The following is an 18,036-nucleotide window of genomic DNA, read 5'->3' as shown; positions in this document are numbered from 1 at the left end:
GAGGTTTGAAAGGGAAGTCCTTTTTTCAAGATTGGAAAGATCTTCCCAGCAGATAGAGAACACTCGCAGAGGGGTCTGTGCGACAGAAGCCACAAGATCCTGGGAAGCCTAATGCCACTGGGACCGCAGGTCTACTGACCCTGCTCATGCAGAGGCGAGCCAGAGGAGTCACATGGACAGGGGCCCGCCATGTGGCCCAGCAGGTGGAGCAGAAGGCAAGCAACAAATTCCAGAGCTTAATGTGCATTGAGTGAAAAATAATGTTCTCCGATTAATCTTAAATGTGCTACTTCTATCATCCAAAAGTGTAAATAACCGATTCACATCTACTCTTCTTGTATCTACTCTTCTTGTATCTTCTCCATCGCAACTATATCTTTTTTGAGATGCGGCGACCAGAATTGTACACAGTATTCAGCAGCAGATTTTCTCTCTTCCAATTTGAAAGAGATTTGGTAGAATACTTGGAGTCTGCTCATGAGTGCAGCTAACTTTGCCTCTCTATAAGGTTTGGCTCAGCATTATAAATATCCAAATCAAGGAACTCACCTTCAAATTTGCTTCTAGATTTATTGGGCCTTATACAAGATAACTTAACTCAGTGACCTATAAAGTCAAGATTGCCCCTTCACTTCATATTCCTAACTCCTTCCACATTTCCCTACTTAAACCACTGGTTTTCAGCAGCAGATACTCCAAGAAAATCTTCTTTTCCCACTCCCATCTCGTTTGCCCCAATGCAGAGTATGAAATCAGTGAAATTATCGGCTCCAAGATGGTGAGAAAATACCTGGTCAATTGTAAAGGTTATGGTCCCAAGGAAAGGTTGCGGGAATCAGTGGAATATCTCAATGCCCCATTGCTGATCAAGAGATTTCATCACTTTTCCCCCATAAGTTAAGAAAAGGGGTCTTGGAGGAGACTCTAGTGGCATGTTATAGTACCATCCACCAAACACGAGGTACTGCACTAAGATCAGCATCCTGTACCTTATGGTTCCATGCCCAGCGCTATGTCCTGAAACCTGCTGGGGCCTCCCAGAATGACTGCCAGCATCTGCTCCTCTGTCTGCATACTGATACTCTGAGTAAGGACCCATAGCAATTCATTAGATTTATAGGGCCAGTGCCCAGGATTTCCTGTGGTGCGGCCTGATGACATCACTATTCTAACATAAAAGGAAACTCACTTCTCTGGACAGGTTCCGTGAGCAACCATTGAGACCTGGTTTTGGTTCCTGATCTTGCTTCCATCTGCTGCCTGCTTTGATCGCTGATGGTCTCCTGCTTCTGTAGGAACTCTGCCTGCCTCGACCTCATCTGCCTGACCATGTCTCTGCCTCATAATTCTGTACTGTGGACCCAGGGTCTTCCAAGCCCATGAGAGATCTTTAATTAAAGATTATTCTATGAGTTCAAATGGTGCTGTTGCAAATGCTTTCAGCACTAAATTTAGAGATTCTATTGTGGTACAACTGTTTTAAAAGTAATCTTTTTACATCTTTTAAAAATCTAGCAACCTCTGGATGAGAAGCCACAGAAATGCTATGACTTTACCTCTATAACAGGAGATTGCTGCTACTTAAATCTTTAAAGAATTATGAGCTAGATCTTTTAATCCTTTTTGAAGAATGTTAAAATATCTTAAATTTCTGCTTGCCAAGGGGATATTGATGAATCTTTACAATATGTTGAAAAACCATGCTACATACAAATATATGCCAAGGTTGTTGAATGTTTCTAGCCTTTAGATGGATAGAGATAACAGAAGGAGACTAGCCTTTTTGACTAGTCAACCTCTCAAGAGCCATTAGGTAAACAAACAGAAGGTAAAAGAAAAAAAATCCCTTCAATAGATACAATAATAAACAAGAATATTGAAGGGAATAAAACTGATTTAACTATTACAAATGGTTACAAATAACAATTTAAGCATATATTGAATATTCCATGTGAGACCTATCCAAAACCATTAAAAGCTTCCTAAAGCCATTCATTATACCAATCATAAATAAGAGTCAAAAGTGTAAAATAACATTCATACAAACAAAACCATACAACTACATTCATAACCCATACACTAAAACATTATATAATTCTCATATACATATATAGACCCCAACAGAGGCCCACGTTTTGCTAACACACTTACCCCTAGATTTATCAAAATGCTATAAATATAGCAGAAATAGTGCCCATGATCAGTATGACGCTATATACGTACCATTGTAAGAGAAGCACTTTCAATCGGGGTGGGCTTCGGGAGGTGGGGGGAAGTGTGGTAAACATTTTGAGGTATTCATAGTAATACTGACATCACTAAACATTTGTAGTCATTATAATGGATGAAATGTATAACAGGAGTTGATTTGTACAATGCTGCTCAGAATCAGGCCGATACAGTACAGTGCGCTCTGACGGAGCGCACTGTTAACCTGCCCTTGGACGCGCGTTTTCCCTTACCCCTTATTCAGTAAGGGGCGGGGAAAACGCGCGTCCAACCCGCGCACCTAATAGCGCCCTCAACTTGCAAATGCATGTTGAGGGCCCTAATTAGGTATGCCCACGCGATAAAGAAAGTAAAATGTGCAGCCAAGCCGCACATTTTACTTTAAGAAATTAGCGCCTCCCCAAAGGTAGGTGCTAGTTTCTGCCGGCACCGGGAAAGTGCAAAGAAAAGCAGTAAAAACTGCTTTTCTGTGCACCCTCTGACTTAATATCATGGCGATATTAAGTCGGAGGTCCCGAAGAGTAAAAAAAGTAAAAAAAAGAAAAAAAATTTTAAAATGGGCCGGCGGCTGTCGGGCCGAAAACGGACGCTCAATTTTGCCGGCGTCCGGTTTCCGGGCCCATAGCTGTCAGCGGGGCTCGAGAACCGACGCGGGAAAAATTGAGCGTCGGCTGTCAACCCGTTGACAGTCGCCACTCCGGGTCAAAAGGAGGCGCTAGGGATGCGCTAGCATCCCTAGCGCCTCCTTTTGCCCGTTTCTACCGCACCACCTAATTTAAATACAGAATTGAGCGCACAGGCGAGTGGCCTGTGCGCACGCAGGGAGAGCGGGCGTTCGTCGCTCTCCCACGGACTTTACTGAATCGGCCCGAATGTTTGGTTACAACAACCCCCAAAACCCAACCCCACCCCCACCTTCCGAAGACCACCCCAATTGAAAGTGCCTTCTCTACAGTGATACAAATATAGAATGTCCTAGAGATCCTATATAGAGGCTCGCTCTCTCTCTCCTCCAGTTGGCCTGCAGTAAAAATATTTTCCCCATAAGGCCAGTCTATCGCAAGCACAACGCTTCGAAAAATAGGTGTAGTTATTTCCCACCGCTAAATCTGCGTTGCTGTATTGCATTGGATCCTAAAGACCCTCATTTCCATTAACTCTGCCCAAACTCCTCCCACTGGAATACTTAATAACGCATTTGCATTGCATTACTTCTTGGGCACATTAAGGCCCTATCGCAAAATGATAAATGGCCCTGTTAATTTCCTCAGGGGGATTTTTGGTTATACTTAGAAGATCAAACAATATGTTTTCTGAAACATTTTCTTTATCTCCCAATCACTACGCTAATACACTTAGTTTCCTCAAAGGGATTTCTGGTAGTACTGAGTGGATACACAATATGTTTTATGAAGCATTTTCTTTATCTCCCAATGACTGAAAATAAGGCCATGGTTTCAACAATGTCCCACGGCACAGAACAGATGCCGGCGTCAAACTTTCATCAAACCTTGCAATGTCCCTTTTTCAATATAGAGTAACACAAGCTCAACTGAGCTTCAAAAGAATTAATTTTTATAAAAAATAGAAAAGGGAAAAAAAAGGGAGGGGCATAAATTCAACTTCAATATGAGTAGTTTGACCACTTATATCCCAAAAGGACAAAATCCAACTTACATTACTAACGCCAGTAGGCAATAAACGTTGTACAATTGACCAGACTTTCAAAGCGAGCAAGACCCAAAAGGCTACACTATTTATTTAATCTAAAAAATTAAATTGCCAGAAAACACCAGAATTTACTGATAAAGGCATTAAACATATAGAACAACTGCCAAAGGTATATGAAATCACAGGAATTCTTGAAAGAAAAGGAAGGGTAAGAAGCGCTGATGTAAATAGCACAGAGACACCAGAAGACACCTAAATACAATTAGATCAAACACTAAATAACTTTACAGGGCTATAAACAAAACGATCTTCTCATCACACAAAATACCTAAACAGAAATATACACTGCGGTTGAAAAATATTTTTCTCAAGAGATTTACCTGGCAAGAGACTCTTGGTTGAGGCCATTTGGTTTCTTAGTGGCCCCTAGATGAAGCATTGTTCTTTCAAACATAAGACCCAAACAATGGTACCGCCCCACTGAAGAGAAACTCTGCAGATAAAAAATTTGAGATCTTCAAGACTATGTTGACTCAACATCCAGTGTTCCACTAGGGGGGCTTGGATCTTATGTGTACAAATACAACTCTTGTGCTCCACGATACACGTACAGATGCTATGCTTAGTTTGTCCAATGTAGATTGACAGGGCCATATATTCGCATAAATGATCAGGCTCATTGACAATTGAAATTACCCAGAAATTGAAAAGGGTTTACGAAGATTTGGATAGTGAAATACTGACACAGATAAAGAATGTGGGCAAATACTGCATGAGTCACAAGGAGAATGCTGACCCTGTGAGAAAGAAGTCTTTAAAAACAATTTGAAAAATATGAAAAATTTGAGATAGGAAGCATAGCCAAAACTAGCTGGTAATAGAGGTTTCTGTTGCTCCTGAATGCAAAGGTGAGTGGTTCGAACAAGAGAAGTCCTGAACAAGATCTGTACTTAAGTACTGACCAAACCCAGAGAAATATAACAAAATGTTTATTTCTAAATTCTGATCTCAAGAGCCATGCTATAAGATAGAATGGAAATGGGTCCTCCATCAATACTGAACCCTGTTTTAGGAGGCCACCGACTCCTGCAAACTGAAGGGGTTGATTGATTCTTAACTTCATTAGATCTGGATACCATGATCTTCTTGGCCAATCTGGGGCCACTGGTACTACCCAAGTTTTCTCCTTCTCTATTTTCCTTAGAATGTATCCTATCAAGGGCCTGGGTGAGAAGACATTAACTCTCTCTTTGGCATCTCTTTATTATCCTTTTTTTTCTTTTAATTTAACCTTTCTATCTCAATTTTTTTTATTGAACATTATAAAGAAAAAATAAATTATACAAGAAAACAGTTAACCAATGGGAAGAAGAGCGATCAGATCATCAAAAAAAAAACAAAAAACCCAAACAAACACATTAAGAAATATCAGAAAAGCATAGCAATGCAAGGATTAAAAAAAAAAAAAAAAAAAGGATCAAAAGACTATTCAACAAATACAAAATAAACACACAGTGGCCTCCCACCACTCTTAAAAGGACCAGTCAAAAGGCAAAGAAAATAAAAAACAAAAATTTTTTAACAAAAGCCTCCCACCCTCAATCCGAGGTCAAACAGAAAAAAAAACCCAATACAGAGTACAAATAGAGAAGAGCATGAATAATAGATTAGATCCAACAGCCTAAGATAGCTTAAATGGTACCCAAAATATTTATAATAAAATGCTGCCTATTAATCCCTCCAGATTATAAAGTGGGGCCCAGACTGCTGAAAATCTCTCTCGTTTACCCCACAGCTCCCAAGTCATTTTTACCCAAACAAGAAATATCCCATATCTTAATCAGCCATTGTAATCTAATGGGGGGGGGGGGGCAGCTCTTTTAGTTAAACTCTACACCGTTAACAAGTTCTGAATTAAACAATTTTGTGTCTCTGGAAAAATTTCTTGAAAGCCTTCACCCAACAAAAACCCAAAAATCATACATGGGACTTCTGAGTTAACAATCCCAGAAATACTACATTGGTGCACATCGTATCAGAAGCCTTGGGTCAGAGGGCATTCCCATAATATATGTAGAAAAGAATCCTATTGCCCTCAGTTCTTCCAACATAAAGGAGAGATAGAGGGGTCCCATTTATTCAACTTATAAGGCGTGAGAGAAGTCCTGAACAAGATCTGTATTTAAGTACTGACCAAACACAGAGAAATGTAACACCAAAACGTGTATTTCTAAATTCTGATTAAAAAAAAGTCTCAGTCCTGCAGGCTCAAGTCTTCCTCCAAACTCTTAACATAAGAATAAGACAACTAGGTGATTCTGCATCAATTATTTATATAAGTGAGAGAACAACCATTGGAGCTTGCTTCCCTTTTCCAAATAACTTTCTCAAAACCCAAATGATTGTGTAAAATATTACCAACTCAGTTCAGGGACAGGGGCAGTGGCAAATTGTCAAATCTGAATATGTTGAAAAAGAGCAACTGATATCCTTACCACTGTGCAGACCTCGTCCCACAGAAAAAAATTCTCATTTGCAAAAAAAGCTGGGCAAATTTTTAAAAAAGCATATTTTTTCCTGGAGAAACTCCAAAGGGCCTTTCCCACATCCCCTACTGCTGGGCAGATAATGGAAAATAAATGGAAGAAACATGTATCGAGAACAGACATCGGCAAAAATTGAAGCGTCGACTGTCAACCCGCTGACAGCCGCCGCTCCTTTCAAAAGGAGGCGCTAGGGACACGCTAGTGTCCTAGAGCCTCCTTTTACCTGAATCTACCGCGTCACCTAATTTAAATAGAGAATTCGCGCGCAACAGTGAAGGGCCGGTGCGTGCGCCGGGAGAACGGGCGTTCGTCCGCTCTCCCGCGGACTTTACTGTATCGGCCCGTAAGTGAACTTAATAACAGGTAATGGACTTCTCTTCCAAGAACTTATCCAATCTCACGAGGGCGTTCGCGCTCCATGACTGGTTTGAAAGGTATGTACTCGTATTATGACTGCTGTTTAAAATAGTAGCCTATTTTTCTTCTCTGTTCTACCATTTGTATATGTTTTTTTGTAGATTTTATTGAAACTGTGGTCCCTCCCGATGCAGCCACAGCGAAACACGGGACCAGTGTCGGGGGACTTAGACAAGTTACTGTTGATATCTGTTGAGTTGCCTATTATCAACTATATATTTTGCAAATAAACAATATAATATTTGGAACATTGGTGGAACTTAAGACTTATACTATCGTTCTGGTAATTTAAATCTCCCATTATTACTGCACTGCCAAATTGGTAGCTTCCCTGATTTCTCTTAGCATTTCATCATCTGTCTGACCATTTTGTCCAGGTGGACAGTAGTATACTCCTATCACTATATTCTTACCCAACACACATGGGATTTCTACCCATATAGATTCTACTGAGCATTTAGTCTCTTGAATGATCTTTATCCTGTTGGACTCTATACCCTCCCGGACATAAAATGCCACACCCCCCACCAAGTTGATCTTCCCTATCATTGCGATATAATTTGTACCCTGATATAGCACTGTCATACCATGTCACTACCATATTTCATATCTTGATTTGGTTAGGATTTTCTCAATAAAGAGAACCACCACATATCTGTATCTCTTTGAAATGTTCCTAATCCACCTTCCTCTATCCTTCCTAGCAGAATTGCAGTCTTGCATTTTAACTTTATATGAAAACAGAGAAGAGCAAGACTAAGCAGTCAAGTTGGGCACAGAGATAAGAGGTCTCGGCCCCCAATCTTACAGGTGGGATATTCACTTGAAAAGTATCCTCTGGTGTGATGGCAAGGTCCTGAAGAGAAGCACTGGATAAGGTTAGAAAGAGCCTGTCTCCCTCTAAAGATAACTCTCCACTCCTTCTTGGGTTTCCCTATAAGAAATATTTTTTAATTTTTTTATGACCTGCAATTTTCTTTAAAAACTTGGCTTTTAATTAACTTTTGTAGAAACAAAACAAACTTTAGAACAACATTTTTCCCAAACTTAGCTTTTATGAAGTGCAGGAAGTTTTCGAATGAGATTTCTTCCCCCCCCCCCCCCCCCCCCCCCCCCCCCCCCCCCCCACACATTGGTTGCTACTTCTCTTGCAACATCTAAACCAGCGATTCTCAACTAGTGTGTCGCAAAGCACAAGCTTTCTGTGTTGCCACCTCTGCGGCCAGAATACCACGCTGCCTGGTTTCCTGATGTGGCTAATCTTCCCTGCCCCTTCTCTGCTCCAGTGGATAGCGGAAGAAACTTCCGCCCAGGCTGTCAGCATTTTCAAGCCCAGGCGGAACCACTAACAGCAGAGCAGATTGCAGCACTAAGCAACCATCTAGAAATAAACACGTGGGGATGAGGGCGCGCAGGCAGTATGGCCTCCTTATTGGCACAGCAAAGAAGAGGAAGTGAGGTGGACTAGCGTGGAAACAACAGAAGGAGCAGCATGAGCCAAATTTGAAGAGGCACAGCGTCAGTTCCACAGCCCCAAGAAAGGCAAGCTAATATATCCAAATAAATAAAACACTTGGTATGGAGCTGTGGGAGAGAATGAAGGAGGAGAGAGGAAGAGGACAAAAGGAAAGGCACTCAGGGGCCATGGTTAGGGGTCAAGCAGAGCAGAGGGTGAGCAATCAGGAAGGCCAGAACGGGCTGCCAGAGTTGAAAGATTAAGAGGGGTCATAGGCAGAGGGAAGCAGGGAAAGAGGGACAGCACTTGGTAAACGACATGGTAGAGGGAAGCAGTAACACTCATGAAGGGGCCATAAGGGAATGGCAGGAGGGACAGGGCAGTTTATATCAGAAACAATTCTTTATTTAATGTTAAGTTTTATACATTGCTATGATTCTGGAGTATATATTATTTATTACATGAATCAGTTTTCCATATAGCATTTAACTGCATATGAAAATAGAGATGCATATGAGGGTGAACAAAATTTTTGGAGAGTGAAAGGGTCCACACTTTCCAAAAGATTGGGAACCCTGCTCTAGACCATTCCTCAAGCTTCACTAGATCCTTCCTGGCTGCCTACACTGTTGCTAATTTTCGTATCATCAGCAAAAAAAACCCTAACTTTTCCGGACAATGCTTCCACAGTGCCGCTCACAAAAACATTGAAAAAGAACAGATTCAAGGATCAATCTCTTATGGTACAGTATTAACAACCCCTCTTCTCAGAGTGAACTCCATTGACAACTAACCTTTATCATCTCCCACCCAACCAGTTTCTAATCAAATCTGTCTCTTTAGAGACCATACGAAGAGTGCTCAATTTACTGTATTTAAGAGTCACCTATACGGAACCATGTTAAAAGTCCACATACACCTTGTCTAGAATTCTCCCCAAATTCAACTCTCTGGACACCCAATCAAAGAATTTGATCAGATTTGTCTAACAAGACCTATCACTAGTAAAACCATTCTACCTTGGATCTTATAATCTATTTAAAAAACACAGAAGGCAACCAAACATTTTTAGAAGTCAGGGAAATTTGTTTTGTGGCTATTTTGCGTTTTTGTATATTTTTTAGGTTTTTATTTTTTTTTTACTTGTTTCTTTTCCTTTAATTATTACCTTTTGTTTTTTGTTCTCCCCTTTCCTCTCCTCCCCCTACTTCCAAGCCATTCTCTCCCTTCCCATACCCTCTCACTCCATTTCTTCCACTCAGCATACTGACAGCAGCCACTGCTTCTCCACCAACCAGACCCTGCCAGTTGCAGCTACTGCAGAACTATACCATCCAAGCCCCACTGACTTCTTTTCCATCAAATACCTGGGCTTAATTTCCAAATCTAAAACGGAGTTTAGCAAAGCAAGGAAAGGGCACAGTTAATAACAGCTTACCCTATAAAAATAATTTTCAAGTGTAAGTGGAGATATGTATGTCCTGACTAGATTATAAGAATCATGGAGAAGAGACTGTCTTGATATATGTCTGTATAGCACTGCACAGGCTGAGCAGCACTAGAAAAATAGTAGTACAAAGAACATAGGAAATTGCCATGGTGGGTCAGACCAAGGGTCCATCAAGTCCAGCATCCTGTCTCCAACAGAGGCCAAACCAGGCCACAAGAACCTGGCAATTACCCAAAACACTAAGAAGATCCCATGCTACTGATTCAATTAATAGTAGTGGCTATTCCCTAAGTAAACTTGATTAATAGCCATTAATGGACTTCTCCAAGAATTTATCCAAACCTTTTTTGAACCCAGCTACACTAACTGCACTAACCACATCCTCTGGCAACAAATTCCACAGCTTTATTGTGCGTTGAGTGAAAAAGAATTTTCTCAGATTAGTCTTAAATGTGCTATTTGCTAACTTCATGGAATGTCCCTAGTCCTTCTATTACTCGAAAGTGTAAATAACCGATTTACATCTACTCGTTCAAGACCTCTCATGATCTTAAAGATCTCTATCATATCCCCCCTCAGCCGTCTCTTCTCCAAGCTGAACAGCCCTAACCTCTTCAGCCTTTCCTCATAGGGGAACTGTTCTATCCCCTTTATCATTTTGGTTGCCCTTCTCTGTACCTTATCCATCGCAACTATATCTTTTTTGAGATGCGACGACCAGAATTGTACACAGTATTCAAGGTGCAGTCTCACCATGGAGGGATATAGAGGCATTATGTCATTTTCCGTTTTATTAACCATTCCCTTCCTAATAATTCCTAACGATCTGTTTGCTTTTTTGACTGCTGCAGCACAGTGAGCTGACGATTTTAAAGTATTATCCACTATGATGCCTAGATCTTTTTCCTGGGTGGTAGTTCCTAATATGGAACCTAACATCGTGTAACTACAGCAAGGGTTATTTTTCCCTATATGCAACACCTTGCACTTGTCCACATTAAATTTCATCTGCCATTTGGATGCCCAATCTTCCAGTCTTGCAAGGTCCTCCTGTAATGTATCACAATCCGCTTGCGATTTAACTACTCTGAATAATTTTGTATCATCCGCAAATTTGATTACCTCACTCATCGTAATCCTTTCCAGATCATTTTTATATATTGAAAAGCACCGGTCCAAGTACAGATCTCTGAGGCACTCCACTGTTTACCCCTTTTCCACTGAGAAAATTGACCATTTATCCTACTCTCTGTTTTCTGTCTTTTAACCAGTGTGTAATCATGAAAGGACATCGCATCCTATCCATGACTTTTAGTTTTCTTACAAAGCCTCTCACTGAGGGACTTTGTCAAACGCCTTCTATAAATCCAAATACACTACACCTGTCGGGTTCACATTTAATCCCATGTTTATTAACCCCCTTCAAAAAAATGAAGCAGATTGTTAGGCAAGACTTCCCTTGGGTAAATCCAAGTTGACTGTGTTCCATTAAACCATGTCTTTCTATATCATCTACGATTTTGATCTTGAGAATAGTTTCCACTATTTTTCCCAGCACTGAAGTCAGGCTCACTGGTCTATAGTTACCCGGATCGCCCACGGAGCCTTTTTTAAATATTGGGGTTACATTGGCCACCCTCCAGTCTTCAGGTACAATAGATGATTTTAGTGATAGGTTACAAATTTTAACTAATAGATCAGTAATTTCATTTTTTATTTCCTTCAGTACCATAAGATGCAATACCATCCGGTGCAGATTTGCTACTCTTTAATTTGTCAATTTAATTCGTCTGACTCATAACCCCTGAAAACCATCTCCGGAACTGGTATCTCCCCAACATCCTCATTAGTAAACACAGAAGCAAAGAATTAATTTAGTCTTTCTGCAATGGCCTTATCTTCCCTAAGAGCCCCTTTAACCCCTCGGTCATCTAATGGTCCAACTGACTCCCTCACAGGTTTCTTGCTTCGTATATATTTTAAAAAGTTTTTATTATAAGTTTTAGCCTCTATGGCCAACTTCATTTCAAATTCTCTCTTCGCCTGCCTTATCAATGTTTTACACTTAACTTGACAATGCTTATGTTTTATCCTATTTTCTTTAGATGGATCCTTCTTCCAATTTTTGAAGGATGTTTTTTTGGCTAAAATAGCTCTTTCACCTCACCTTTTAACTATGACGGTAATCGTTTTGCCTTCCTTCCACCTTTCTTAATGTGTGGAATACATATGGACTTCGCCTCTAGGATTGTCTTTTTAAACAAACAATGTCCATGCCTGTTGAACACTTAACATTTGCAGCTGCATCTTTCAGTTTTTTTCTAAAGATAAGTCACCTGCTGTTGAGGGAATCTCTATAATGAATATTAAATTCCAGTGAAGGGAGAAGGTGATGGGGTAAACTGAAAATCAATGGTAAAATTTGTATGTACAATCATCCATTAATAAAAGAGGTTTTTACCCTCAGTAAGAGACAAGAGAAATAAACAAGGCATGAACAAAGTTTACTGGGAACATAGAATTTGACAGTAGATATGACTGTAAAACGTATCTAGACTGCCTGCTTGACCTGTTTTTTTTACCTTTTTTTCCATGCAAGGATCATCTATGCTTATTTTATTCCATCAATTTCACCAGAATGCTGTTCAATGCATTTACCATTTTGCTGTGAATAAGCTCTTTTACAGAGCTGAAAATAACACAATTTAGAAAAAAAAAAATTAAAGTGGCCTCTTTAATCATCATGCCCAGTGCCAGAGAATACACAATTCATTCTCTGAGAACAAACTTTGTGCATTATAGTAAATAAAGCACTATGTGCTGATGCAGCAATACATTGTTTATCAACAGGCCTCATTAACCTCATGGGGCCTATTTATTTAACACACATTAATGTATTAGAATCTTTTTTTATAAATATGGCTCCTTATTTGCAATTAAGTTCAGTCTGTCTGCCAAGGGTTTCTAATATATACACCTATATGTCTGGTTTTGTGTCAAGCTTTTCACTAAAGGAACACAAATACCTTTAGGTTTAAATACTACTCTCCTGCCTAATCTATAAACTATTTCTTACAAACTCAAGTTCAGTATCCTTCACAGATTTACACACACTGATAATCTGGTCGTACACACATTTCCATTAAACTGAATTGGGAGAATTCTTTCAAAAACTGGTCAAAACTGAGGTCCCTGTAATAAGATGCACTTAGCAGAGCACAGAGTTTTATCCACAGCTGTGCACACATTTTTTTTGTGTGCAAATTGTACTCCTGATGCAGCATGTTTTGTTGAACAAAAAAATATGCATGTAAAACTTGTACATACTGCTTAGTGCCCTTGCATGGAAATTCCATGCCTTTCCCCCACACCAATGCAGAGAGGTGCGGTGGCTTAACTCATGTTTCTTGGCATTTGAAGTTTTTTTACTTCTTGTTAGAGATGGAATAAAGTTTCCAGCGCTAGTGTTAGCCTATAAGCAGAAGCAGGAATTCTGGTGCTAGGATCAGGATTTACATAAGAACATAAGAAATTGCCATACTGGGTCAGACCAAGGGTCCATCAAGCCCAGCATCCTGTTTCCAACAGTGGCTAATCCAGGCTACAAGTACCTGGCAAGTACCCAAAAACTAAGTATATCCCTCACTACTGATGCTAGTAATAGCAGTGGCTATTTTCTAAGTCAACTTGATTAATAGCTGGTAATGGACTTCTACTCCAAGAACTTATCCCAAACCTTTTTTAAACCCAGTTACAATAATTGCGCTAACCACAATCCCCTGGCAACAATTCCGGAGCTGGGTTTAAAAAAGGTTTGGATAAGTTCTTGAAGGAGAAGTCCGTTACCTGCTATTAATCAAGTTGACTTAGAAAATAGCCACTGTTATTACTAGCATCAGTAGTGTGGGATATACTTAGTTTGCGGGTACTTGCCAGGTACTTGTAACCTGGCAAGGCCACTGTTGGAAAGAGATGCTAGGCATGATGGACATTTGGTCTGACACAGTATGGCATGTTCTTATGTTCTTAAGACTATAAGTTAATCCTGGCTTTTTAATGCCCCCATTCCTGGTACATATTGGTACCTATGATGTTGAATTCAAATGGTGGCAGCACAAGGACCACAAATACTCTAATACATTAGCATGTTAGTTTCACAAAGCAAGACTAGTAACAACTTGAATGTTCCCTCTAAGCTATAGGTACACAGGTACAAATTTAATCTCTCCCATTCGTGCACAGCGGTTGTTTTCTCCAGACAGGTCAGGACCCAGGCTGCCTTGCAGTTCCATTTCCCTGGTTGCCTGTAGCCATTCATAATGACAGAGTCCTTCTGCTCAACTGCTTCTTCACAGCCAATCACTGAGCTTCCCTCTCTCTCTCTCCTTTCCCTCCCTCATCAAGTTAGCCACCTCTTGGTATTAAAAAAAAAAAAAAAAAACCAAAAAAAAAAACCCATCCCTCCTCTTCCCTCTGCACACATCAACTACCAGCCTATCATTAAAAAAAAAAAAAAGAAATTCTTCCCTCTCTTGCAGTCAGCAACATTACTTCAATTAATACATTTTTTTCCAATTGGGGGTCAGTCCCAAGGCCTCAGAGGGGAGTAACTGTAGCTGAATGTTAATAAAGAAGCATGAGACTGAGTCAGGATCTGTTCTGCTGTCAGGCCCCAGAGTGCCCCATCATCTCCTGGCTTCTGTGCAGAAGGAGGTGCCTGAGAGCGGAGGAGACACTAATTCAGTCTCATACCTAATCATTAAGATTCAGCTGCAGCTCCTTCCCTCCCAGAGATGAGGCCTCAGGACCAGCTCAACTGGAAAACAAAGTCTGCAGGGCAGGGAGAGTGGGTTAAGAAAAATCCTCTGGGCTATGGTTCAGGATGCAGTGTAGTATTTGCAGCTACAGGGCAGCACTTGTTTCCTCTTCATCCTCCTGCAGTTACCACTGTTCCTTGGACAAGCGGAGATGCTGCCAGAACTGGTGACATTCTACAGACTGGTATTTGAAAAACATTGCTCCAACCCTCTTGCACCCTTGATGCAAGTAGGAAAGTCCGGGGGGGGGGGGGAGCTTGCTATCCTTCCTTCTCATGCATGTAGCTCAGTCCTCACTTGTGTAGCCTGCTTCAAGCTATGGAGGTGGGAGAAGAAGAGCTTCCTGCTTAAATTCCATCTCAGTGCCTCCTGACTCCATGTATGAGAGGGAGAGAACTATGTGGTGACCATAGTGCAAGGGTAGGAATAGGCAGGGTAGGCACTGATGCAGAGGAAGGGGTGGAAAAAGAGGCAAGGGGCAGATGCTGGTGAAGGGGGGAGGGGAAAGAGGCAAGTGGCATATACTGGAGTAACAAGGGGAAAGACAGATGCTGGAGAAGAGGAGCAAAGACAGGGTAGCGTTAAGTTGAAACCTACTGCAAGGGCAGGTCATTCCTTCTGGAGTAACTGGGAAGACCAGGTTTAGGATAGGCTTCTAAGAGTTTTTTGGGTTTATTTTTTTAAATTGTGAAAAGTATGTGGAGGGTCATTGACTGATTTACTGTATGTTTGAATGTGATATATTTTGATTTATATTAATAATATTTTTACAATTGGCGTTGTAGTTTTTATATCTAGTTGTTGTAAACCAGTTTGGGTTAATTTTTAAAAATGGTTATACACATTTTTGTACATCTTAACAGATGCTGGAGAAAGGGAGAAATGGCAGGTAACTGGTGCTGGGGAAGGCATAAAAGAAGCAGAGAAAAAGGATTGGTAGAAGCAAGAAGAGATGGGGGATGATATGAAGATGGATGAATAGGAGGAGGAGTGGAGGGGAAGAAGAGAGATCATGAAAGGAAATTAAGCAGAGATAGGTGAGGTAGATGAAAGATGTGAGATGAGCTAAAGATGACTGAGAAGAGAGAAAGAAGATAGCTATAAAGGAAAGAAAGGAAGCTGGGAAGAGAATGAGAGGAAGGAGAGGAGAAAAAGATCTTGGTCCCAAGTGGCAGAAAGCAGAAGAGTAGAAACTGCACATAATAAAGAAAGCATCCAACACTTGCAAATGATGTGCTCACAGACACACACCCATCCCCTTGCAAAAAAATTAAGAAAACATATTGTGGGGTATTGACACAGTGGGAAGGAGACCTCATCCCGCTAAGCATTGCTAAAATGAAGTGCCCAAGTGGTACTGGCAAAGGTACATGTGCATACACCCACAAAAATAAAAAGTTAGAGGGTACATTGGTCATAAGTTTATCTTCAAACTTGCAACATGGGTAAAAAATGTTGTCATACTTTTCTGTGTTAGACTTAATTTAAAACAAACTATTCCATCAGATTTAAAAAGTGCAATTAAAAATAAAAAAAAAAATGTTTTAAATATCAGACATATATTTTAATAATAGTCACTTGATAAGTTTCCCATTGGGAGTTCCATACAATGTTTGCAGATTGATGATGCTCTGTTCAAAGCATGGAGGATGAAAAATTAAAATATAAATAAAACAGTGTATCCAAAATACTGAACCAACCCTGTTCATAACCTAATGTTAAACTTTACTTCAAATATCAAAGTATGAACCGTGCTAAGACATATCATATAAACCCTGAATTAGCAGAGAACTACAGGACACATGGCATGGCCAACATTATGTAGGCCCTCAGATACAACAACTAGGCAGATGGAAATCCGAGGTTACTTTTCACCAGTAAGTTCTACATTTTCAGTACAAGCACATAATTTTAAGATACACATATTTTAAAACACCTGGTAAAGAAATAAAATAGATCTGAACAAAGCTAGCTCTAGAATACCTATTCATTCCTGAATCCTGCCATCTCTACCTCCCAAAAAAACAGAAAGACTGCTAACCTTGAAAGAAAACTAATATATATATATCTATATTTACAGAATGTAAGCTATCACATAAGATCACGTCTTATTAAAAAAAAATGACATCACGAAAATAAATTAGGCAGCTTCCTAACATAAACTATTCCTTACAAAGCCATCAATGAAAGCTGTTAAAAAGATAGAGAGAATCAAGCCTGGCAGGAAGAAGTCAACAAGGTTAATAGATTTAAAATTATTACACGGTTTGAAAGCCTCAATCGGATAGGTGGATGACCGGAACGAAGAAAAGCGATTTCTGCTGCCACTGCCTACAAATCAGTGAACTACCTAGGATACAGTTTGACTTTTCCTTTAGGTTTGGTGCCTGAGGTGGTAAGGCCTGCAATGTACCGGCGCGTAAATCTCCTCCTCCACCCCCACGCCTCCTGGCTCCGTCTCTCGCCGCCAACGCCTCCCGTCCCATTTCTCTCCCATGCCGCACTCACCCGCCTGTGATCCGCGAGCCTTCCTCTCATTCACCACCGGGGAAACCCGACTCTAGAGACCGCTTCTTGCCCTTCCTCAGGAGCCGCCAATACTCGGGATAACTCTTCTGCATATGCGGCTTCTAGATTTTCAGACCACCTTTACTGCCCCTTGCTTGAGTATTGTTCTGCTTTTCCCGCCCTGCCGAGGTGTGAATATGCTGTCGGAGGGTCTATAATAACTATAATCTCCTAGTTCTCCTTGTTATTTCTTTCACCAGCTCACAACCACCATTTTACATTAGGGGTATACGGCTTTCCCTGTGGCCTACGCATGCGCACAGAAAGCTAGGGGGTGCGAAAGACACGCAAACCGGCCTGAGCGTCGAAAAGAACAAGAAAACTGGGTTTTAATGGGAGTTGTAGTCCACAATTTCTAAGGTGATCCACGTAGGCACAGTGACTTAAGTGGAAAGCAGAGCTGCTCTTATCTTATCGACTTTATTTAATAACGCATTTTTTAACTAAAAGTTGTTATTGAAAATCTTGGTATAACTGTGTATGCAGGAAAGAATGCCGGCATGGCCCTAGGTGATCCGGGGCTAGAAAGGATAACGATGGGATTTGTAGTTTCGCGTTCCCTTTGGTCTTACGCAACGGATTCCCAGACTACAAATCCCGATAAGCACTGTTTTGAATGACGATTAGGGGGAGTGCCTGACAAGTTACCGTTTATTTTCTACCTGATTCAAAGACATAAAAATTCTGATTTTTAAATCTTTTTTAAGTAAAAAATGCTTTGATTATAGTCTAGGAGGCTACAAAAATGAACCTCTAACATAGTGGGAACAGAGCCCAGGACTGTTATTTCTCGCATCTATAGTTTAGCTCGCTCGGGAAAGAGTGACGTCAGTTGTTTCCTGGACGGTGATGGCTGCTTCCCTTGGCGGCAAATCAGGTATA

The 18,036-nt window shown here is 40.6% G+C and overlaps 1 protein-coding gene across 5 annotated transcripts in view; it reads right to left on the bottom strand.

Moving 5' to 3' along the window:
* Positions 1–17,648, bottom strand: part of CNOT4 (CCR4-NOT transcription complex subunit 4) — a 420,537-nt gene extending 402,889 nt beyond the window's left edge. For 4 of the 5 annotated variants that reach the window (XM_029615557.1, XM_029615558.1, XM_029615555.1 and 1 more), the window contains exon 1: positions 17,095–17,648. The gene's annotated coding sequence lies outside the window, so the exon portion shown is untranslated. Of the gene's footprint in view, positions 1–4,280; positions 4,394–17,094 lie in introns of all 5 variants that reach the window. The other variant, XM_029615559.1, reaches the window with a different exon arrangement.
* Between the last annotated feature and the right edge of the window lie 388 nt (positions 17,649–18,036).

This window comes from Rhinatrema bivittatum, chromosome 9 (genome assembly GCF_901001135.1).
Source record: "Rhinatrema bivittatum chromosome 9, aRhiBiv1.1, whole genome shotgun sequence".
NCBI classification, from domain to species: domain Eukaryota; kingdom Metazoa; phylum Chordata; class Amphibia; order Gymnophiona; family Rhinatrematidae; genus Rhinatrema; species Rhinatrema bivittatum.
This window is presented reverse-complemented; position numbering and strand designations above follow the sequence as displayed.